General features: G+C 36.5%; 1 protein-coding gene across 3 annotated transcripts in view; it reads left to right on the top strand.

Moving 5' to 3' along the window:
* OLA1 (Obg like ATPase 1) overlaps positions 1-25657 on the top strand; it is a 103666-nt gene that overhangs the window by 69710 nt on the left and 8299 nt on the right. The gene's annotated exons all lie outside the window — the stretch shown is intronic.

The raw sequence follows: 25657 nt of genomic DNA, 5'->3' as shown, positions 1-25657 counted from the left end.
GAGAATAATATTGGTAACACACTGATGTTTTCAGTTGTCGCTAAATAGTGTTTATACCAAATCAAGCACCTTTCAGTTTGTCAGGCCCTGCCAGCAAGAGGGCTGGAGGGGCACAAGAAATTGGGAGGGGACACAACCAGGACAGGTGACCTGAACTGGCCAAAGTGATATTCCATACCATGGAATGAGATGCTGAGGATAGAAACAGGGGTGGGGGGTTCAGCCAGGGCCGGCTGATCCCTGCTCAGGGACTGGCTGGGCATTGGTCAGCAGGTGGTGAACAATTGTATTGTGTATCACTTGGTGTTTTTTCTTTTTTCCTTTAGATTTTATTCCTCTCTCTCTTCTTCTCATTACAATTGTTGTTGTTGTTATTACTGTTATCATACAAGATTATATTTTATTTTAATTATTAAGTTCTTATCTCAACCCATGAGTTTTACCTTTTTCCCAAATCTCTTCCCTATCCCTTGGGGGGAGCCTGGGGGAGTAAGTGAGCGGCTGCATAGTACTTGGTTGCTGGCTGGGGTTGAGCCACAACAGCAATGCTGTATGGTGAAGCTTTTTTTAAAAATTTCAGTCCACCTGGTTACAACATGGCACTTATAGCTAAAGTGTAGGTTGCCAAGTCAGGAAATAAGGCCTCAGTAATTTACTTAGGCTATATTGAGCCTTGAAACTGGTAATAAGGGGAGGTGGTGATGGAGGGCAACCTCTTGGTTGTTGGGAAGCCTTCCTGGGCAGATAAAGGTAGCTTCAAGCCGTTCTTGCAACTCCTGAAAGGCTGCAGACTTAGAGAACAGGGTAACCAGGGTGATGAAGAACAATTTCTGCAGTGTTGTAAGTGATACATGATGGCTCAGCACACAACACCCAAACACCAGCCCAACGCAGCTGTACTCCAGCGAGCCTCTTGTATTTTCTGAAAGCATCCGTGTGCATCAAGCTGATTATACTATCAGAGTAATGCCAAGGAGCTATGTGTTTTAAGGCTTCATATCACTAAGGCTGTGCTTAAGTGAAAGCAGCTATAGGTAACTTTTCAACTTCATTGCTGTGTGTATGATCCCTGTCTTACCAGCTGCGTGTCATACCAAACCTCCTTTTGAACAATTCAGCTTTGCTTCCCGTCTTCTGTTCATTCTTTTCTTCTCTCTCCAGATGCTCTTCTGAGTGTTGGTTTTTTGGTTTGTTTGTTGTTGTTTTTCCCTCATCATCACCATAATTTCTGAGCTGTTTATACACAATTTTGTGGGTGCAGTTAAATGTTGAACAACCGCAGCTTTGAGTTTGGATGCTTCACTGATTTTGTAGTCGGGTTGCGTAATCTTAGGAATTGCTACCTGCTAACAATACTTTTTTAAAAATCTGCTGTGACAGTTTGGAGAATCAAGTAATTTGTGTGATATTTTATTCAAACACTTGGATTTTCATAGGCAAAAATCTGAAGCAATAGATGCTAGCTTTCAACAAGCAAAAACTTTAACAACTTAGAAAGTTATCCAAACTTGTGCAGGGTAAGAAGGGGTTTCTTTATTCAGGATATACTGTATGAACACTTTAGAAACTGTTTCTTTCTGATCTTCATTGGAAGTGGGACTTTTCAAAAAATGATTTTGTTAAATTTATAAACACGTGCTATTTAAGATAGGACTCGGAGAGAAAATAATGTGGCACTAGATTTCAAGTAAATTTATTATTTTGCTTAATTCAGTGTATAAATAACATAAGCAGTGAAGAGAGGGACTTGCACAGAAAAATGTTGTCAAAGACAGTGATGTAAACTTTGTTGCAAAATCATTGCAATGTGACATGTTCCTGACTCTGGATGCAACTTCAGTCTGTTTAAAACTGAAGAATGCTTAAACTGCTCAGAAACAAACCTGAGATGCAGTGATATGTCTGAGTATAGATTTTGCTACTGTGGAGTGGATATGGAAAGAGCAGAGACTAATAAATTAACTGCTCTTTGTTTCCAGTATGTGTGTAAAGGCTTACTCCAGTTTTCTGCTAGTTAGTTTCCACTGTTTGGGAAGCTTGCTTTATGCTTCAGTTTTCCTTACTGTTTCCCTAAAAATGTTGGTGCTAGTGAAATCATAGACAAAATGTTTTTGGGAAATATTCTCTACCTTAAAATCAAGTTACCCAATCAAAATGTTGATACTGTCTAGCAGTTGTATGTTTTTCTGGAATTGTATCAGTGGTTATCTCGTGAATGATGTCTGCAAAGAAATGATGTGTTCTGTCAGTCCTTTTTTTCAAAGGCTTTCCAAATGTGCTTGGAGTGATGTATGTGTATACTGTATGTAGTTGTGGTCCTTCACTGACTGCTACTGTCACAGACTTAGCTGGGTAAGCAATGTACTGCTTGCTTGCCTGAATGCAGATTTTTAGTTTTTTGAATCAATTCTTCTTTAGAATGCTTCCCTGTTATTTATTGTAGGTTAGAGCATAGCTTTTGAGAATGTGTAAAATACTAGTTTTACTGGCAGCTAAATGAGTTTGGGAATTTTCAGTAGCTTGATATCTTTTTTCAATACTCTAAAGAGAGATTTTTAGCTTCAGAGTGTCTCATCTGGCTTTTTGTGGCTAATGTTTTTAGATTCAGTCTAGCTTTTATTTAGGAGAACAGACATCTGTCTTCCATAGTACTCCAAGCCAGTGGAATCTTAAAACACTGAAATGGAAAAAGCGAAGGAGAAACAGTATTTTTCTCACTTGCCTTTGTACCAGAATGGAAGAAAGGGGAAGGGTAAGCAGCCTAAGAACCCAGCTTTTATATTGAGGACCAGATTCTGTAATTTACAGTGTCTTCCCGGCCAGGGTTGTTCGTCTGAGCATCCTCAATGCAACCCATCAACAGGTCTTCAAGGATTTTTGAAGCGACCAGGGTACTAACCACTCTGTCAGTGCTGTCATCTCTCAATAATATCGTTACGTCATATGCAGTCCGACTTCCAATGGTAAATAGTTCGGTAGTGACTTCACTCTTACTAATTTTAGAGTAAAGCAGTTTGGCTGTGCATATATGCCTGTAGATGTTTGTGTCAAAATCCCTTTCACATTTCATGTTCCTGGTGAGAAACATCATTACTGAGGTAGAAGTAAAACATTTCTTGTTTCCATATTCTTTTGTGTCATGCATATTACAAGCACAGCCACCTTTGCTGCAGTGATTTTTGCGTGTAGCAGTATTGATGAGAGAAGGAGAAGGAAGGTAAAACAGTCTACTCGAATTTCTCAGGGGTAAAGATTATTCTTTGATTAAAAGTGAGTGTCCAAACCTACTTGGAGAAGATGAGCTTGGTTCTGCTGCATTTTTCTGTTTATTGTTGACTTATAAAAATATTTTATGTCTCCTTTGTGATGCAAGTACAAAAGCCCAGTTACACTTCTTTTGTTGCAGTTAAAATGCTATCTGCTAATATGCTGTAGCTGAATCAAGTTAACTTTTTCTACTTATTTGAACTTGAATTTTGACAGGGAAAGACAGGTAGAGAGTGCTCTACATATGCCATGGTTTAGTTAATGAGCTCAAAGAATAACTTGAACATTTCCCATTAACAAGCAGGTTTTATCCTAGAAAGCAGGATTTATATTTTTTTAAATAAAGAAGGGTTTTGCCCTTATTTGCTTTAAAATCAGCTAATAGAGAATTATGCAAGAGATTATTATTCTTGATTCTTGTTGTTTAGTCTTAATTATTGTATATTAAGTTAGTAGTTATTAATTATTATTACTAATGTGTTGAGCCCTGTGACTTTCAGAATGAATGAGCATTGTTAGCCTATCTTTGTCAACTAGACAACACAGAAACAGAAGTAGTGCATAGTTCATAAAGCAAATAAATTACTCTTTCAAAACAAGGGGAAAATAGATGCTATGGGTAGAGTCCCCGGCTTTTAGTGTGTGTTGGGTCATTATTATTGTATCTGACATGGTGTTTAAAAATCAGCAGCTGTTACTATGTGGGTCCTATTGAGAATCTGGAAGATGGAGAGGAAGGCTGTTGAATGGCAGTAGAGAGATGGGTGGCTGTGATCTCACTTAGTGTGATGGGAGCTGCAGGTAGCTCCTTCTCTGTGTTAGGATCTAATACCTCCTTGCTGCATGTGACCTGTGGTTTTTGAGAGGAAAACCAGGTTTTTGTTCTCATGGTAGACACATCAACAGTTGTAATAACTGGCAGGTGAGCTTTCATTTTAGAATTTTTTTTAAGCCAAAAACCTTCTAAAAATCTGTCTTCATTTTCTGAAAATACAAGAGAATTACTTGTGTTACTTTTTGAAAAACATCTGTATGGGGAAATTTTGATTGAGCATTGAAATCAATATCACTATAATACTATCTCTTAAACAATGTCCAAATTAATAAGTAACTTACACTAATACTGACTGACAGATTATGAAAGGAATCTGATTCACAAAAAAGTACATGTACTTACCTCTAAAGTTCTACTTACTGAGTTTCTCTGTCCGGACCATGTCTTGAATCATTTCTTGCTATCACACGCTACAGAGTTCTGTTAATCTAAGTTCTCATAGTTGAAGTTAATTTTATTTCACCTACTATTCTTTATTTCACTGCAGTTGATATTTGGGATATTTATGGAGTCTGGGAACAATACTCATCTTGAAATTGTTCTTCATGAATAGTCCTGCAGCATGTGTTCTCTGAGGGAATATTGTATGGACTGTTCCGTTTTCTACAAATAGGGGCTAAATGGGAATATCAGCCAATGAAAAATAATTTATTATAAATAGGAATATGATGTTTAAGAATTAAGATTCCTTTATACAATTGGAAATATAGGCAGCTGTGGCTTTGGCAGCCATTTTTCAAGTTTACTTTTGCTTTGAGGTAAATTTGTTGTTTCACAATTTACAGACAAATTTTTCATTGATAATTATATTGAAAATCTGATGCATTTTTTTTTAATGTTATGGTTATTTACAGGTCAATTTTAAGTATTGAGTATATGGAAATCTATTTTCATTTAACTGCTTGTTTTTCCCAAGAAAGATTACTCACCTTCTCAAGCTTTGGCAGAGTGTTTTATTTTTCAACTTGAGTTTCTTCTAATGACTAATATTAATGCCAGATGTTCAAATGCTGATAGTCAGTAGTTTTATGATTAATAGAACTATGTATCTTTGTTTTGAAAGAAGGAATAGATGCTTCTTCATGTTTAAATTGCAGAGGAAAGTTCATAGGTTATGTATGTTTATGGAAGAACTGTCAAACGAGACATTTGGTATGGGTATCTTATTATCCTTTATTACAATGTTTGACTTTAATTATTGTTAATTTGGGGAGAAGTTAAGTAAAATAATGTTTTGGATTTCCGGTGCTCTGGCAATAGTTTCTAAAGCCTGAAGAGATGTTTAGAAGATAAATATTTGAAAGTGAGTAACTACATGTGCTAGTTTTGTACTTCATGGAATTGAACAATGAAAATGCGTTTATCAGTTTCACTCTTTTTCTCATGCACTGGCACAGTATTACACTTCTGAAGTGAAAATATATTTAAATCTAAACAAATGGTTTTTATTTTAAAAAAAAAAATCTTACACCTAATACATCGAGAACCTGCACAATGTGGTCTATCTAAAACATGTGATGGTTCTTCCAGCTTGTTTTATTTCAGAGGCTCATTAAATCCATACCTATTTTTATTTAATAAAATCTTTATGTCCCAGGATACTCAAATTAATGAAGTGTGCGTATGTGTGCATGCATGTTCAGTTTCCCATAGGATTTTAAAAAAAAATTATTATTATTTAAAAATAACTTTATGGAGGCTAAATGTTTGTCTTTGGCTCCCTCTATCTGCCTGTCTCTACTTGTCTTTATGAATTAATGCTTTTTTATAACTTGGTCCATCAGATAGGTTGGAATCAGCAGATAAGATGTCTGCAAGTAAATAAATAAATAAAAATGTGGTGAAGAGACATGGAGAACTAGTAAGGAATTCAGTTATTCAAGCTTAAAAGACAAGGTTAATGACTTTGTGCTTAGACAGTATATTTTTCCATTCTGGTCAAAGCCTGTTTTCTGTATGAGGTTTTCCATAAAGATACAGCAGTGTGCTTGAAGTATATTAAACAGAAACATGGTTTTAGTTGCCTGTCTTGCAGTATTGTGTGGTTGTGTGATAGCCTTTTGTTTCTGATTTCTAGTTATATTAGTACCGTATTGACATAGAATGTAACTAGATTGTTCTATTAGTGATTTCTGACAAACAGATACGCTAAAGCTGTTTCTGACAGAAGACACAAAGTTTTGACAAACATGCATGGCACAGCAAGTGTCCAATTCTAAAGAGCAAAATAAATGCAAACCACCATTACGGGGAACACAAACAGCCTGAAAGCAAGTGATCAGTAAGCAAATAATTGTTGAACTGTTATGAATGGAATAGGATGTTGAAATAGGGCATGATTGGCTGATGTTACATATGTCCTTGATTACCTTCCTTGTGCTTTTATCCTAATAAGTGACATTCTTTGTATTCCCTTGGATGGCTAGACAGTCTGACACTGAAGAAGAATAAATATTGCATGTGGTACACATTAAGCTGTCATCTAGGACAGCATTTATAAAAAGTAACTAGAAAAATTCATAAGAAATTCTGCAGTGCTACAGTTTCCTGGCTCCAGTCATAATTGTCAAAGTTCTTGACACATTCAGGTCTTCTGAAATGATTTAGGTTTACAGTTACTTGGTGTATGAATAATTATTAAGGATTCATTTTCTCTGATGATGCAGACTGTTAATGTTAGTTCTCAAAATGTTGCATTTTCATTAAAGGCTATGTAGTAATAAAATATATATATATACAAGTGTGGTGTATATAGCTAGTCCTCTTGCAGAGGTCAGAACCAGGAGATGGGTATGTATAAAATAAAAGTAACTGACAAAATGAAAAAGCTCTTTTTCAAATGCTGTCTTTAAATCTTGGTGGAAAAGCCATAATGAGCATGCATTGTAACTATTTTTCTACTTTGGAAATAGACCTAATTTTTGTGTAAAATACCAGTCTTCTGTTTTTCTTCACTGACTTGAAATTAAGACTCAAAAGCAACATAGCAGGATATCATCATCTCTGCAAGGGCAATGGAGAAAAAACATTTTCAACTATCTTAAGTTGATGAGTTAGTGTTTGAATGTAATTATTCTAATCTTTAATTTTGAGAAGAGGGAAGTGTAGTAGTTACATTCCTTGTACTCTTTAAGTCTCTAAATTTCTTGTGACAATTTGTATGTTGACCAAGAAATATTCAGTGGCTCCTTTGTCTTTCCATGTATTTGTCCATTGCCTAACATAATACCATGGTACTCTCTGGAGTTTGATACAAAATTTCACTATAAATATTTTAAAGGATTTTTACAGCTCTATCACTGACCTTGCCAGTGGAACATTCTTGGTTTGTACTGTATTCATGATATAATCTGGTTTTGCTACATATGAAAATGCAGCCTTCTTCCAATTGTGGGTACATGTCTCTCCATTTGTGTCAGTATTGTCTAATTCACGTGATTTTTTTTTATTATTTTACTGGATTAAGAATACCCTGTAAGGAAAAATAGCCTGTTACCACCTCATCAAGTTACTTAAGGACTAACACGATTTCATAGGTGACATTGTGCTTATTCTCATCCTTCTTCCAAGTAGGCTATAACTTACGAGACCTCATTGTGAATGGCTTGGAATGGGAAAATCGAGCCATTGGCTCTTTCATAAATTTGCATTTAATGTTAATTGGAAAGCCCTAAAATAGTTCTTCAAACAGGGTTGGAAAAAATGTGTATTCATGGAAATACATAAAGCTGAAACACCTGTTTAGGTTGAAGAAAGTTTTCTCCCAAGTGTAACACTGCTCAAATGTTACAGGTAACTGTTAACTCTGTAGACCACTGCAGAGCACAAAATATTTGCCCAACTGGTAAATTGAACTGTAAGTCCCACTGTGGGAAATTGCTTTGCTGTGCTCCAAACAGCAGTTATCTTAGTAATTGTAGCTGAATTCTTTTGTAGCTAATAGACAGTTGATGTCCTTCTTACCATGACGGAATTATTTTATTGCAATATTATTAATTGTAAAAATTTCAGGTAAGATGTGTTCATGTAGTTTAAGATGGGCTGAGTATGGTTTTTAATTGGTGCTCTGAGAGCACTGGTTTTTTGGTTGAGAATGTGCATAACCTCACATTTCACATTCTAAACCAGCGCTCACAACAAGGAGCTTATCAGAGCAAATTGTCTAGTCCATCCCCTTCCTCACTCAAAACCTAATGACCCTTTATCATCATGGTTTAGATTGCTGGACACAGATGTGAGAAAATACAAGTAATCTACAGGTAACTACAGTAGCTGCACTGATGTTCTCAGAGAACTGACTGCTGGGAAGATAAAAAGCTTCCCACAGAGCCTGTGACTTTCCAGCAGCAAAGCACATCATGAGCTCATACATGAAGTTTTATTTGCTGAAGATTCACAATAAGATGCATTAGGACATTCAGCAGGGTCCCTTCTTAGATGAGCACAAGAATTCAGTGAGGTTGTTAGTTGATGCACTAGTGCATGGCTTCACACTAAAACTAGGAAGTCCAACAATACCAATAATGTTTCTTTTTGAGAACATCACAAACTGCAGCTGCAATATGATATTGATGTTAACGTACTTTGTTCCTTGATAGTAAATGATGTAATATCATTGAACTTTTTTTTTCTTGTTAAGGAAAGTATTCAGGCAGGAAGTAAATGTTCTTTAGGAAAAAGGCTGCTGGCTGTAGAAGTACGGAGTTAGCAGTACATGCTAGATATGAAGGTCGAAGTTAAGTCTTATATGAAAAGACTTGTGTACAATTAATTACCATCTTTTTCTCAGCATTTTTTGTTGTAATCATGAAGTAGATATAAAAATCTCTGTGTATGTGGTTGGATACTTTGCCAAGAAATGGGAAGGAAGTAAAATATTTTTTGGATAAATTTCGTGTACCGTAAGGTTAAGAAGTTCATGATCTTGTTTACTATTTTTTAAAATGTTTTTTGTAATTCAAGAGGCTGCTATAATACAGTTTTTATTTTTGGTGATTCAGTAAGGTTGAAATGTATCTGTTAAACCAGATGGGAATGATCAATGTGAATCAGTCTGTCTGCACTTTCATTCTCTTCTAAAGTAACTTAAGTATAAACACAGTTGCATAGAAAAATGAATTTGGATGCTGAAATACTTCCCCTCCCCCCTTCTTGTTTTTAATCATCTATAAGATTTGGGTTTGTGAGGAGGGGGAGGTAACATTGTGTGAGAGGTACAGCTCCTCCAAAAATTAGGATCCACAGAGAGTGTTATTAATTATTAAGCAGGCAATAAGCATTACAGTGGTGGTCTTTACAGAAAATGCTAATCCTGCAAAAAGCCTAAAATTGAAGCCAAATAAAAACTGAGCAGTCTCCTCCCACCCAGAAAGAAACAAAAAAATAAATCCCAGAAACAACATCTTCCTTCCTCTGGTAGGGCAAATGAGACAAACTTAGGTCTATTTTTAAAATTTCAGTGCTTCCACCCTCTTCGGTCATCAAGGCTTCTGTGTTCTGTTACTGATCTTGGGGAGTTGCTCCATTGGGTTTCGGTGCTGCTGGTGGTGGCAAACCTTTTGAGCAAGAGCGGGCAGAGCTGGCTGTAAGGCTGTGCTCTCAAGCTGGGCCAGTGACCATAGCAGCAGTCTCCGTAATTTTCTGTTTTATCATTGATCTTCCATGAGAGGAAACCACAAGGCACTGAAGATGATGTACTGTTTGCTCTTCATCATTCCTACTTGCCTCTGTTTCACTTTTTTGTGCCTGTTTTCCAGCTTATGCCAACCTAAATGGTAACAAGCAGAACTCCGTATTGCAGAGCCCAACGTGTCCTTCCTAAGAAATTATTTTCAGTGATTACACATACCTTTTGGTTCATGGTACAGACATGCAGAAATATTTTCTCTTTTTCTCTAGCAAAGAGGAGCTACAAAGAAAGAGATATATGTCCTCTTGTTCTATTTTGTCTTTTGATTGAGGAAGACAAAAGAAGTAAAGGGGTATGTATTTAAGATTGATTTCCCCCACTTTTTTTAATCTTGAGATTAATTATAGTTAAATCCATATACAAATTGCCGAAAACACTTGAGATACCCTTTTTATGATATATACTGTGCTTCCTAGTCTGTAGTGGCTTTAATTCTCAACTACAGTAGATGTATGGAAAAACAGAAAAAACGCTGGCTGTTACAAAGTTTTGTTTGAGCTTTTTAAACTGAGTGATTAGCAGAAATAATGACCCTGTCAGCCTTAATCACATTAAAATGTGGTTAACATCATTTAATTTTTTCCACTTAATATGCGAAAATTTCCAGTAGATTTGCAGTGAAGGCCATTGAAATTCCATTAGAACAAGAATAAAAATTTCAGGCATCATTTATTCAGAGAGGGAATAAAGGTCTCGACTGAAAACTGCTGAATCTTTCTATTAGGGAAACTATGAATCATTGCATTGAGCAGTACCTTCAGCTTCTATAGTACTGAGTCTGGGTTGCTTCTGAATGAATGGAATGTGTTTGTAGTGTGGTGCTTTTCTGAAAATTGCAGCATATAAGTTGTGCAGAAATTCAGTAAATGCTTTCTCTGTAAAGGACTATTACATAGTATTTTATAACTGCTGCAGAGCTGGAGAAATACTTCTGTTTTAGGCATCTCATCACTGTCAAGTTCCATACTTTGGATTATTTTCATTAAAACATTAAAAAAAGGTATCCTTTTTCTGATTGATATGTGATGTATAGTTGTGGTTTGTTTGTGGTAAATAGCAAAACTGAGGACATGTGCAGCTACGACTAGAATATTAAGTAATATTAAGCCCCCTGCGCTCTTGGCATTTCTTGCCACGTGCTCCACAGGTAAGTACCAAAAGTACAGCATGCACACAGTAACTTTTTCTAAGAGAAAGTTCTCTTTCTAGGAAAGCCGCAATGTTTGTTAGCTTTGCCATGTTTCAGTCTGCTCTGTTTAAGTTCCCATTTTTTGTCCTTTGGCTGGGTAAAGAGATTTCATCTGATAAGCGGAGGCACTAGAAGTACAACTGTATGTTCTGTGCTTTTCTAGACTCTACCGAAGAACTTTTATTGAATATTTCTTTTAAAAAAATATTACTGTATGTATCTGGTAAGGTACGATACCTTTATTGAATTGGTTTTGCGTATCTGGCACTCAAGTAACTATAAAGTGGATTAGGGTTGGTTTGTTTCTTTCTTTTTTAAATTAGTATTTTGTTCCTGAGTCTAGTTTATTTCAGCCTATTATGTCATTACTTTGTCCTCTAGTGAGAAAAATCATTAAAAAGGCATTGGATTTATGCAGAACAAATTTTAAAATTTCAGTATTTGTATGATTTATTTTTTAAACAGAATGTAAGAAATTACAGTGGTAAATACTTAATGCTAAATACTGAGAGATACACAGCGGCTAAGGATCTTTCTTTGAAATAGCTGTTTTACTAAACTGAAGAATTGAGCAGACCTAACAGGAGTTTGGAAGTGCCTCTGGTCCAAATGTACCTCTGTATGTTGAAAAACAAAGACTAAGTAGGAGGTGGGTCCCTGGCCAGGACCAGAACTGTTAAACCCACAAATAAGACAAAAGGAAGTAGGAGTGTGGGAGTGACCAAAAGCCAGGGTGAGAGGGTGGTGCAGATTGAATGAAGAGGTGATAAATTCTCTTAAGGTAAGAGGGAGTCGCATTTGGAAGCTTCTTACTGAAGAGCTGTTGGACCAGGATGGAAAGCTTTGAAGTGAGAATGACACTGGGAAAAGAAACCAGACTAAGCAACAGCATGCAAAGAACTGTCCGATGGGATGGGGAAAGTGGCCATATTTTAGGAGGAAGGATCAGTAGAGACTGCACTCGCTAGATTTTTCTCCTTACAAAGCACAGCATGAAATTCAGAGGTACTGTGTGGTTTTGTTTCTCTGCTCTTGGCAAGTGTCTGTGAGCTCTCACAGCAGAACGCCTTACTGCTTCCCAGCTTCTAGTCTGTTGAGGGGCAAATACTCACTGTAGCTCCATTAGCTCGAAGACTGGTTTGTGTAATGGGTTTGTAACAGGTACATTCAGTTTAGAATTTAAAATGTTTATTGGTTGCCCTTTTAGAAATTGAAATCATGTACAGCTATGTTAAGTGTCTTAATGTTGTAATGGGAAACACTTTGAAGTCATAAAATGTTGGAATGAAGCTTGCCAATGCATTTCAGAATCCGTGTCCTGCCCCGAAAGGTGGTCTGCTCATGGCTGTACCAAATGGCTCCCTTTCCTTTACAGTCAGGCTTGTCTTGCTCCATGCAAAGGACAAGCTTGCTCTTGAGGATGCGGTTGGGTTGGGTAGGACAGGAGACTTCTGATGATGGGATTCCCATCCTCTGAAGCAAAACTTGATACTGATATCAGACTGGAGGATGTCAAGGGATGGCTTTATCTTAAAGGCATTTTACATGCCTGGAGATTTGGTGATGGAGGACTGGATCTTACTTCTCTCTTTGATTTCTGTTTGTGTTGCCAAGTAAGAAGATCCCATTAAATTCTTCACATGTTTTTGAATAACCATGTTCTTGATTTTCTTCATTTGACATCTTCATTAGGATAATGAAGCCCAGGGTTCTTATTAGTGCTATTTTAAAAATGTGTACCTTTCCCAAATTTTGAAATTACTTACTGCCAAGCTGTGATGCAAGTACTGCAGCCACCTCTTCTGCCTTGCCTGTGCTGTCTTCATGAACGGTGCTGTTAACCGTGTGTGGTATTTATGGGCTACTTTTGACTTTATTACATTTCGTTTTGGAAGAACAGAACTAATGAAGTCAGTTTTCCAAGAGTTTGATTCTTGTTTCCTTTCAACAGCAATTCCTAATTTATGCTCATTCTTTAAAAAGCAGTGACATGGTACACTGAACAGCAGGCAGCATCATATTATGTGGCACAAGAGGAATTTTTGCATGGTGATCAGCCTGCCAGCCTACCGCTGCTGGTCAGCTGGCTAGCTCCAGCCAAATCGAATATGTGGTGGTTGAGTACTTTGTGCCTTTTCCCCGGTGGAGGCATGGGTTTTTACAAAATGTGTGGGGACTTGATTTGTATGAGACTGAGACCTCTTTGCCCTGCTTTTGCATTTCTGCATAGCCTTTATGTACTTCTGAATTCACAAAATGTAGTGCTTCCTTGTTAACTATATGGTAATCCCTAAATTACTCTAATCCCTCCTCTGCGTTCAGTACAGAACCAGTTATTGGTAGCTACATAGTATAATGACTTTCATAAACTAATTTTGTTGTGGTTTTTTTTTAACATAGCTGATTGTTTTGTGCTTGGTATTGGGAGCCTGTTCACAGAACCTCACTGCTGCCTTGGGTTGAAAATGTTCTGCTACTTCCCAGCCTACGTTTTTCCATGGCTGATTTATTTCACAGGTGCTTCTTGCAGCTTTGTCCTGTAGATTATATAGTATCTTATCTAATTGGTGTTTACTTCTAGTACTTATTTAAAGCAGACATTATCATTTACATGAGGCTCCCATTCCTCTGGTAATCTTAGACCTGTTCTGAATTTAGCTGACCGGAGCTGCACATAGTACTGCACATGCTTTCATGAACACCACATATGCAGACGTAGTGCATCCTGTTAAAACAAGCAAAGTGTTTCCAGTAGCATCTGTGGGCTACATTTGCCTTTTCCCTGTTGCATTTTCTTGGTGGCTTAGGGTTGCTTTCAAGAAGACTAATCGTCATCCCCCCTTCTGTGTCATATCCAATTGATGATGATGATGACTTTCCTTGAGGAAAACATCTCCTGCTCTTGTACGGAATGTAAACTTTATGTTCAACCAATGTTTATGTCAAGGTCATTAATGTATTTAAACAAGATCAGTCCTAAGTTTGAGTCTTATGAAAATTGATTAACAATATCCTTAAAAATCAATTTATTCTCATGTTAACAGATCTAGTGCATTACTTAGTACATGGTCTGTATGAATCCACTTACCCCTCTTCTCCAGCTGAACAAGCAGTCTTAAACACGGCACGCTATCAAACACTTTATAGATGTATTTCTCCTGCATAGAAAATCCTATGTCGTATCAATGAAAGAATAAATTTATCAGGGCATGCTTTATTGTTTTCCTTTAAACAAAATTGTTTGTGTTTATCAAGGTTATTTTCTGTGATCATTTCTTCTTTGACGGTGTCATTGCTCAACCTAACTTAAGTCTAAAGTAGCATTGTAAGTGTTGATTAAGAGACTTTTCGGTGGAATCATGGATAGACTGTCATGTCCCAGAATAACATGATTTTTTTTGTATTTTTCCTTTGGTTAGTCCTGCTTTTAACCATACATTACTTACTAGAGCTCTTGCCTGTTGAGCCAGCCTTTTCCAAACTTAAATTCTATGGCATGTCTAAAACAGGTGAAGAATCCCTTTGAGCATTAAAATAGGAATGGTGCTTTTAATTTGTTACTGAAACGTCTCTTACAACTCATGTGCTAAAGGAGCGTGATTGCGTTAAGCAAATAAAGTGTTTCTAATGATGAGAAAGCATCTGGGTGCAAGTTGAGTAATTCACAACTTCACTATGGCTTTGGGTATATGTATTGTTTTAGTCTTCGTTTGCTTGATTGGGTGAAGTGTGTTGAACTGTGGCTTTGGATGGTGCAGATGAATATAGAGAAAGTAGAAATAATTTTATAGAGGCCGTTAGAGGTCTAGTTTTGGGGTTTTTTTTGTACTTGGGAGCTGATTAATGTTTCAAATTAATTTTTAATGGCAATGCATGTTTATGACATAGGCTTTTCCTTTTTCAGTGTAACTGTAGATCAGACCACATTCCTTACAGTATATCCTGTGCATATTTGAACTACTTCAAAAAAGTGAAATGATGTGATGTTTAGCTACAGAGAAATGTCAAAAACAATGCATTTATATGATATGAAAGATTTGCAAGCGCAAGCTAGCAATTGATAGTAATATTGTAATTAGCTCTTTATACAGCCTGTTTTTTATTCATGAACATTTTCATTTATGTTGACAACTATCAGGTATGCCACCACACATGGAGCTTCTTCTTTACTCAGAAGAGGCTGAACAAGAATTAGTATATTTTGGGGCTTATGTTCTGACTTTATTGAAAAATGGTTTCTGGGCCAAGTCATAGAAATTACAGTAGCTTGCATTTCAGGTTTGGCTTTTTTATCCTATTGCTGTTAGTGCTAGTGTTTGTAAGGGTAAAATGCAGCACAGAGCACTGTAACTTCAAGGTGGAACTTCTTCTCAGTCAAATAATTTTTTGTTGTTAAAACTGCTGGGTGCATTGAGTGCATCCTAATTCCATAATCCATAAGAAGATGAAGATAGGTAAACTAGTAGTTTTATAATAAATCAAATTTTAGTTTTGTGTTTGCAAATAAAAATGTTTTGTACACACCCACCCACAGAATGCGAGTATTTATTTCTGACAGAAATTTACTTCTGTCATTCCATTTTCAGCCATCAAAATCTTCATGTCTAACAGAACCTTCACAGTCCATCAGATAAATGGAGTGTAATTTCAGACACTGATCCAGATACTTATACCTACTTCTGAAAAAAGAACATAAATCAAAGTTAGTGTTCCCCTAGGAGAAATATGCTTTAGTAGGTGATACAGATATTAATTTTTTTCATTTCACCATAGTTTAGACAGGTAAACAGACTGTGTCTGTAGAATTGAACGTTTTTGTGACAGCTTTTCAAATTAGTGAAGTGTGTTTCATACAAGGCATCTCTGCACACTGTGAAGATCTGTGACTCATTTAGTGCTTTACTTGGACATGAACACATTCATATGACAGTACAGTGTATGCTGTTGTATTTATTAGACACTATTTTGGGGAAATGTATCAGCAGGAGGTAAGACTGAGGCACACCACATAATTTTACGTAAGCATCTTAGGCACTTAAGGTCAGGGTTAGTTTCTAAAGCAGCCTATGGTACGGTGCTTTAAGAAAAAAGTGAGAACAGAAGCCCTAATTTAAGTGCTCTGAATTGCCTTCAGAAAAGCCTCTTCCTTTATTAGCTATATAGGGAGCAGAGTGAGATTAGATATCTATGTCAGGTATCTGAAATTAAGCCTTGTGTTCTTTGAGATGCTATAGTTTGAATATTAACCATTCAGCTAAATAATTCTTTCATTGTTATACTGAGAGCTTAGATGATGTTCTTTCTCTGCATGAACATCAAAGTTAATTTCTGATTTATTGAGTAGCATATTCCAGCCTAATAACAAGTTTGATCTTTTCTTCATCAACAGCCCTCCCCCCCACCAACATAGTGCAGTGTCACCAGCTTCTACGATTCTTATTGCTAGTCTCATTAAAATTGTTTCTTAAAATGTCGCTTATAGTGTCATGTGATCACATAACACTTCGCACTTGGTAATGGTCCAAGGGAGTGGGGAGAATAAACAGGGTTTATTATTTTAAATCTAGTGCCCTTGTGGTAATATTTGACTCTTGCAATTTTAATACTTAACGTAGTTTTTAACAACTGATGTAGGGAGGAAGAGAGCATTCATGTGAATTCTGTGGTCTAGAGAGGCTCTGCGATTAAGATCACACAGGCTAATTCTGGAGGAGCGAGGAAAGCATCTCCCTCTGTCATGTGTGAGTAGGAGAGGATATTTCATTACGAGAACGGTGTGTGTGTGGAATATTCTGACCCAGTTTGTTTAGGTTTCATTCAGTAGTATGACATTAGCAAAAGCCTAAACTAACACATGTTGTAGCCTGCATTTCTGTTACTCATTGCAGGATTTTTAATTAGTACTAGTGGAGTATATTCCCTATTACTTTTTATAGTGTCTTATTTCAAGTGTTGTTAGGATGTGTTTTACTTCATTACACAGGAGTTTTATGTAGATCATATTTTTTGGGGGGTAAGTATGGCCTTGTGTTTGCTTGTGTGCACACAGTACATGGAAGAGTCAAAGAATAGAAATTTAAAATGGTTTTTGCCTGTCACACACTTCACGTAAAGTTTCTCTTGTTAAGGCATCACGTTTTTTTAATGACATATTCTGTTATGCATGGTTTATACTTTTTTATGGGATTACATATGTGAGACTTTGCTAAATAGTGTTAATATGAATTGTCCTACTTTTTTTTGGTACAGAACCCTTAAGAAGTTTTCAATGTGGCATAAGAAGCCCTGTCAAGAGACAAAAGTCAAAACTATCATGCCGTAATGTAAACCTGACTATGGCATAGGAATTCTTTCCACTGATCTGTAGTAGTCTCTCAGTCATCATCATTTTGTACCCAAGTCTTGTGACTGAGATTTGCTCCTTCTGCTATAATTTATGAGTCAGTATTTGCTAAATTATTTTGTTACAGTTTTCAAGATAACCTTTCAAAACTCCACATTTTATAAATGATAGCAGAAAGACCGAAAAAGATACGACTTTCCGAAGGCGTCTTTTCTGTCCAAAGTATATGTGCTGCCAGTGGAGCCTGTTACGCCTGTAACTGTGAAATGTAATGTCCATGATTTGTTGCAGTCTGCATTGTTATGCAGTTTCATCAGTATTTTGGTCTTGACTGTGCTTGATCCCTGCTGACAGCAACAGCCATGTCTTTTTTGGTTTGTTTTTTTTGGGGGGTTGATTTTTTGGTTTTTTTGTTAGTTAAGACAGAATTAATTTTTAGAATTGGCAGACCAAGGAGAACTAGAAACTGTAAGCCTTTCACATACCCGCAGGTGCTACAAGCAGCAGTGTAGTACCATTTTCATTATTGTTTTAAGTCATAATTGGTTTTGACCACTTTAATGGGGGGACCATGATTTGCGTAGAGATATTACTGAAGTCTTGAAAATTATATCAGAAATGAATGTTGTAGAAATCAATTTTTAAGATCTTTATTCTTCATGAATGATGCTTCTTAGAAATGTTTAAAATAGGGTTACCTTGACTGACCTTTTGTTGGATGGAATTTGCTGTATGAGGTACTGAAAAAGTCTTTTCTTACTAGGAGCTCTGTATACGTTAGCAGAAAATGTAATTCTGGATTATTTTACCTCTTTCTCTCTGTCTTTCTACCATCTTGATATTCTTTAATTCAAACTTCGTTGTAGGTCATCATCTTGATTTTTCTATTGGCATGCTTTATTTCTCCTAGTTATGGAAGTATTTTGTCCATTAACTACTGACTGTCTGTACTTGATTTACAGGTAATATCATGTTATCCAGTAGTATTTCTTTCACAGTTCTGACATCTTGCAAACCCAAAACAGCTAAACAAGTTTCATTTCGGTTAAGACAAACCTTTATTTGAAATACGTTCAAAAAGTTGTCAGTAGTATAAAGTTGTAATTGAAGTGTTATGTCCTTACACATTTTTAACATATCATTAAACAACAAATATCTGCCATTCACTTTCTAGACCAGATAAACTGAAAACTGTATGCTACTACCATATTATGCTAGACAATTTGTTAACAGAATTATGTCTTGAGGGCATAATAAATGCAGTCTTAAGAATTTCCAGAATATTGCTTTGACTTTTCCCCTCCTGTCAACTAATACTGTTTTCGACCTTGAAGAATCTATTTTAAACTGATCTCATATGGGATAATCTTTACTCAGGAGTCATGCCATATACAAGTATTCTCCAATGATAAACACCAAAATTCCTGATTGAACTTGGCTTCATGGCATTGCTGTTGTTTGGGTGGGAGGCTAACTTAAGGCGCTCCTGGCTTGACCAGTCTTAACTGTTCCTGCACCACCCTTCAGTTATAGTGGCACCAGCGGTTTTGAGGATACATAGAAAAGTGAATTGGTCCAGCTTAAAAGAAAAGGAGTGGGGAGGCAGGGTAAGAAAGAAATAAAATACTTCCTCCTTTCGAAAACTGCTTTCTTGCCAGGTTATTTTTGTTGGTGAACAGCTTGAGAATGCCTGCGGGGGGTGTGGGAAGGGTCCCTGCTCCATGTGCAGCTGGTAGCAGAAAAGCAAGCATAACATCTAGATGGAGGAGTGGGATGAGAAGCTCGCGTCCAGATTATGAAAATGTTCCTTTAGAATATGGGAGGCAACTAAACTAAAATAGTAGGTGCAATGCTGGTCACCCCATCTAGTAAATGATTTTGCAGAATTATAGGGGATGTAAGATGATGGCTGTGGTAAAGATCAAGGCCCTGCAAAAATTTGTTTTGACACACATAAGGCAAAGAGCCTGGGATTACTTACGTTTCAAAGGACAATGTTGAGGAAAGTTATAAACTCATCTGTAATAAATGGCAAATGACAGTGTTGATCAGGAACGTCTATTATTCTTGATACAGTATCAGTTGAATTTACAATGAAGTTAAAAATTGTGAAATCCAAATCTGGTAGAGTGAAATGCTTTATATACTTATTTTGTCATAAGATTCCTGAGATGTTGCAAACCCCTGAAAATACTGTGGTAAAAAATGTTAAGGACTATTGCACTGTGTGTTTCAAGGCTCAAGTCTATCTGTGTTGGGAGATGAGTGACATCTAACATGTGAGATAGGTTCTCCATGTTGGTCTCTTGTAAGATTTCATCTGGATGCAGTGACTAAATACTGGAGGGGATATGGACATTGGAAGGTTGTCGAGGAACTTATTCAGGATGCACAGGATAAATGGAGTTCTGAGTTCCTGAGGGGCTGAGAGGAGGCTCCTGGCCAGGGAGCAGCCCAGCATGTGGAGGGAGTGTTTTTGTTCTGAAGTGTTACTAGAAAGTGCTTGCAGGTAGGGGGTGGGAGAGGGCTTTTTGAAATCTAAGGATTGCTGTGTTATTCCTGGTCATCCAGGACCAGAGAATAAAGAAATAAATTCATAAATGTCACGGATAATTTAAAACTGGATTGACTAGGTCAGTAACAGGTAGTTCCAAACCTTCTGTAGATTTATTGACTTCATAAAATGCAAACTGTCATGGTGGGGAAGAAAGTACCTCTTTATTCTTTAATGTTTTCCTGTTTAGTCTTCCTTTCTCTTTATGTAGCGCAAGAAGAAAGAGGTACCCTAAGAGAGGCAGGTAGCAGTAAGAGTTACAGCATGTTAATCTGTTACAGCAGAGTACCTGTGCTTTCTGCTTCCTATTCTTAACTTCTTCCATAGACGTTTTTTTTGATAGAAAATTATTATATACATTGGTTTCATCATTTTCACCATTCCATTCTTTGTCAATTGTATAAATTTGGAATGATAGCTTACTGAGGCTGTGAATGTTTCTTATTTATATAAGATTACATATACATATTCATCTATATATATGTGCCACACTGAGAACAGTGGTACCTGATCTTTGTGGAGTCTCTGCATGCTAACAGAACAGCAGGGAAGGAAGGACGTCACCTGTGAACTGTGTCACATAGTGCTGGTGCTTAGGTAAATTAGATTTTTCCTCTCCCATCCCATCAAATCAACTAAACCTAGTGGTACTCTTAGAATGTTTTGAAACCTGCCCCCCTCCCCCCCCCCCCCCCCCCCCCCCCAAAAAAAAAAAAAAAAAAAAAAAGGTTGTCTAACATCATCATTTTAGATAATTTGTGGATAACGGGTGATGCTTCAAAAGACAAAAGAAAGCCATAAAGAAGAAACAAAATTTTTAAGTCAATGAATTTTCCTTTAATTTCAAGAAAAATGTTGGAAAGATTCAATTGTTTTTAATCACCTAGAAGCAACCCAGTTGTCTTCATAAATATGTGTTAGCTATTTATTACTTGTCTAAGTTGTCAGATTAATATTTTTTTTTGTGATAAATGTAATGGTCTTGCATATAGTAGAAAAATATACTTTACTACATATTGGGACTTTTATTAAGCCTTTAAAGGTTTCAATGCCTTTCAACATTCTCATAAACGAGATAGGAAATATTAGCTAGATGGAAACTACTGGAAGTTGAGTGTGCAAGACTGGTTGGAAGATAATACACAGAGCATAGTTATCAGTGGTTCACTTTCTGATTGGAAGAATATCTCATTATGAGATCTGCAGAAGCGGCTGCTGGTTGAATACTGTTAAATATTTCCATTAATGAGCAGGATGATGAACATTTTTGTTAAATCTTCAGATGACCCCAAACTAGGAGTGACCAGGCATATATAGAACAAAATTAGAATTTAGGAGCATCTCAATAAATAGAAGAAATCATTAAGAAAAAAAGAGCTAGGGTGCAACTTCTGAGAAGGATTTTATGCAGAAATAATCCACTATGCAAATATAGTATTAAGAATAGCTAGTCAAGCAGGATCATACAATAAGCTATAAACTGAGCATGAGATAATGTTGCAGTGCTGTCACAAAAAGCAAATGCTATACTGGGTTTTATAAATAGGAGAATAATCTGAAAAATATGTAAGTTAATCCTCTAGTTGCTTTTAATGCTTATAAGACATTATTATTGAAAGCTCCGTGGAGTGCATTAGGTACTGTGTGCTTCCAGGAACAGGCCAGTTATAGTCCAGAAGAAGGTTCAAAGTTATAAGTAATATGTGGCTTACAAGGAAAACTCAAAATAAAAAGACAGACCTCAGGTTTTAAGTGTGAACAAATAGGCAGTGTGTATTCCCAGTCTGTATAGGCTCAGTTAAACTAATGCATTTAAACTGAAATAAAAGTGGCTTAGGCTACACATACCAAAAACTTTTCAACAGTTGGGAACAAAGTTTGGTTTTAGGGAAGTTTTCAAAAATCCTGGGATTGCTCAAAACTGCCAACAGGAAAAGCCTGTTGGAAGTGCTAGATCTTCTTGTTCTCACTCTCATCTGTAGATATTTTTTTTCAGAATTTTGTATGTTTTGATCACTTAGCTTGATCATCTACATTTGTTACTTCTTGTGGTGCTGCCTGGTGTTTTCTTCTGCTTTGCCATCCTGTTCTGTTTCTGCTGATTTCTACTCGTATTTCAGGTGTAGAACAGAAAAACAATTTTGCCTTTCCGTGAGTTAGACGGTTTGGGGTTTTTTTTGTATTGCTTGTACAAAAGCATACTTTCACTAATCACCTTTCCTTCTCAGGGGTCAGTTTTTCAGATCATCTTGCCTTGCAGTTGTTCACGGAGCCTAAGTTCTCTCTGCAGCTTCTCTCTTCCATCACTACTTGTGATTTCCATCTGAACTCTGTCTCTGTTCCCAGCTGGATCTGTTATGTAAAACACTGTCAAATATTGATTTGTAGTTAATGTACATTTTGCAGCTTTTGTACTTCTTTATTTGATTGTCTGCAGGCTTTGGTTTCTTCTGCCTCAGGAAACATCAGCATTTCAAAGTGAAGGCAGTACCTTCTGCACAACTCCCCTTTCTGGTGCGCTTTGCTTGTTGGCCTTCTCAGTGAGTGCCATCATGTTTAAACCTTTCTCCAAGATCTGTTCTGCATCCTGATTTAGTATCAGGAGTTGTCCTGATCTTTCTGCACTTGAAGTCATTGGCTCTTTCATTTACTTTTTCCTTGCCAGGCTGATGCAGAGTTGAAGACTGTAATGCTCTTAAATGACACCTTTGTCAAATTTTAGAATCTGCTAATGGCAAGGAAACATCTTGTTTTTTTCAGAGTTAGTAGCAAATATGCTGACATGCTGTTGTTCTTCGTTATCTCCTTATAAGCCAACAGTAAGTGTTAGATGGAAGTGAGCATCTTAATTCCTCTTGGCCGTTTTCCCTGGTCAGATTTTTGAGTGCTGCCTTCACTTACAAATTGTTCAGATCTGGTTTTGTTCTTGTCTTGGGTTTGGGCTTGTGTCAGGTTTTTACATAGTTGTCTTTTTAATTGAGTTTCTGATTCAGTTTTTACTTAAGATTTTCTTTTTGCCATCACAGAATGAGTAGTTGTCTTCCTGTCCTTTGGGTCTACGTTTTTTGCCAGTAAGGATATTTTGTCCGTTTGTGGCGAATAGAATCAAATTTCGGCCCAGGAACCCTCTGTAGTTGCTGTTGGCACCCCCCCTCTCCACAGGGGGAAGAATCAAGCCACCTCAATAGGGAAAGGCTGTTGGCTGTCCAGAAGTGCTCTGAGACATCCGTCGCTGTTATTACTGAGTAGTACTAAAATAAACCTTTCTTCTTTCTGCTTTACATTTTATAATCAGCTTTTAGTTTTAATTCTACTAATAACGGCATTTTTAGAAACCTGATTAGGAAGGAGGATATTTTGAATTGCTTTTAGTGTGTACACTGTTTTCACACAGTTTCCAGTTTACGTTGTCAAGAAGAGTTTTCATCTTGAGCACTTTCTTGTTTCTTAAAGTAGTTTCAGCTGTTAATCAAGGTCATTGGTTCTTCCAGTTCTAATACTGGGGATTTTTTCACTTTTAATTTTGTTGCATTTTAGTGTGTTGGGTTTTTTTAATTGAGATCATCTTAAGTATTAATAGTTGTTTCTCTCAGCCTAACACCCAATGCCCTTCATCATTCATCACCAAGTACAGTATGAAATAATGGAGACATACTCCAGGATTTGCTTATTTTAACAAAGGCCCAAATGAGTGTGCTAATGCTGTCCTTTTACAGACGTACAACATTTCCATGGAAAAATTATGTGCTCAAATCAACCAGACTTTGGTGTTAATTGTTACCATTTGTTAAGAGAATTTTGTTTCGTTTAGCACGCTTGGTTACCCCTAACAGGAAAGCAGACTTGCACTATTACTTTATTATTAGTCAAGCATTTTTCCTTTGGGGAAAATTTCATTTAGAAATATAGCAGTATTTATGTTAGAGTATTTACTTTTTTTTGTTTGTTTTCCCTATTTTGATCAACATTAGGGGAATTCCTTGGTACTTTTTAGTAATTCCTGTGACATTGAAAGTCGCAAAAGTGAAAGACTCGGGCAGAGAACCCGACTGTCTGTACAGAGTGGGATGCAGTACCTTATTCTTTTAGTGAGGCTGTAGCAGGTCTGATGTCAGTCACTTCAGAGACCTTTAGACCTCAGTGCTCATTTATTGCTAAAATGTACCAGCTCTGCGCCTGCATTATGAAGATCATCTGTCAACACTTTGAGATATTCTCCTTTGTTATTAAGCTTGTGATGCTCTACACTGTCAGGTTTTTTGCCAATTATAGTTAAGGTACAATGGTGTATTCACTGGATCAAAGTCTCACACTGGCGGTAGAGGAATGATTTGTAAGTCTTTATTCATCTGAATTGTACAATAGAATACCTGAGGAATGCAAATAATCCCTCTAAGGACTCAATAGAAAAGCTGTTAAAATGACAGTCTAAGACTATTATTATTCTGAATTGGTGTTTTAGCCAAAGTAATTATTTCTTATCTTGTTGTTCCACAATAGTTCTTAGTTTATTAGTTATGATGACCATATTTACAAACAGAATTTGAATCCAGTTTTTGATGTTAGCTTGTTTCACTTTTTTAAGTTTGCATGCTTCATTCTGTCTTTCACTGGTACGTTATATAATTAGTCTAGAGACCAGTGTTAGATACTTTCTTTAAAAAAATATAAAAAAGATGTATGCACAGATGTTGGGAGTACACTTACGAATAGCAATTCCATTTCTAGATATGTTTTCTGTAGAAGTTTGGCATTTATAATCTCTGAACTTCGATATCCAGTTTATTAGCCAAAATAAATCAGTTAACTACAAATGTCAGTTTTAGAAGTGGTGTTAAATGTCACATGTCATATTCAGAAATGCACCTTAATTGTGATTTTCAGTTCAGATGTTTCTGAAGGCAATACTGTTTCAATATCAGTCCTGGAAACCAGACTATACTTTCATTGGATAACTGAAGGAAAAAAAGATTAGTATAATGAAGATTGAAAACCACTGATGGGGTATTTACATAAGTAAATGACAGAAGACCAGCCTTATATAACAAACGTGTGAAAACTGTTGAGTGAACTTTTATATTCTTTGTCCCATCTAAAACCCTACTCAGTGGGCCATGCACTTAATCTCATAATAGCTCTGATCCCCTGCTATTTTCTTTGACAAATGTGTGTTGATGAACTTGTGGTTCAGTTCATTTTTTTCTGAAGTGACATTTGCATTGATTATTTAAAGATTTGCAGGCCACAGTTTCAAAGCACTTTAGTATAATAGCAGTTAAAACCTTAGTCTAAATCTTGGAGATTAGCAGGACTAAGAAAAAGAACTCAGCAAGCATAAAACCCTGTGCTGTATGGTGGGTGCTTCAGGTCTGAAACATCCAGCACCCAACGTACTGTATTTTGTACTTTGATTCTTAGTATACAGGAAGTATTCCCATGCCTCTTTTGTTTTCTTGCTGAGCGTACAGAGTTGTCGTTCTTACCATTCATACCTGTTCAGAAAGAGTGCCCTATAAATAATATTCAGCTCCTTACAAGTAATGTATGAACGTCTCCCTTAAATTTAAAATAAATAGTACTTGCAGTCATGAATATGATGCCTGTGTTTAAAGATTGTTTAAACATCGGCTGTTGCTGCAAAGATTTTCTTAATTTTAATAGGATACTGAACATTCAAAAACTAACACCATAAGTCTGTAACTCTAAATTTGTAGTTTCATTCAACTAAAAAAAAATACTAGATGTACAGCAAGCTATTATTGATGCTGCCAGTTATTGAC

Source organism: Falco naumanni, chromosome 8 (genome assembly GCF_017639655.2).
Source record: "Falco naumanni isolate bFalNau1 chromosome 8, bFalNau1.pat, whole genome shotgun sequence".
Classification (NCBI taxonomy): Eukaryota; Metazoa; Chordata; class Aves; order Falconiformes; family Falconidae; genus Falco; species Falco naumanni.
This window is presented reverse-complemented; position numbering and strand designations above follow the sequence as displayed.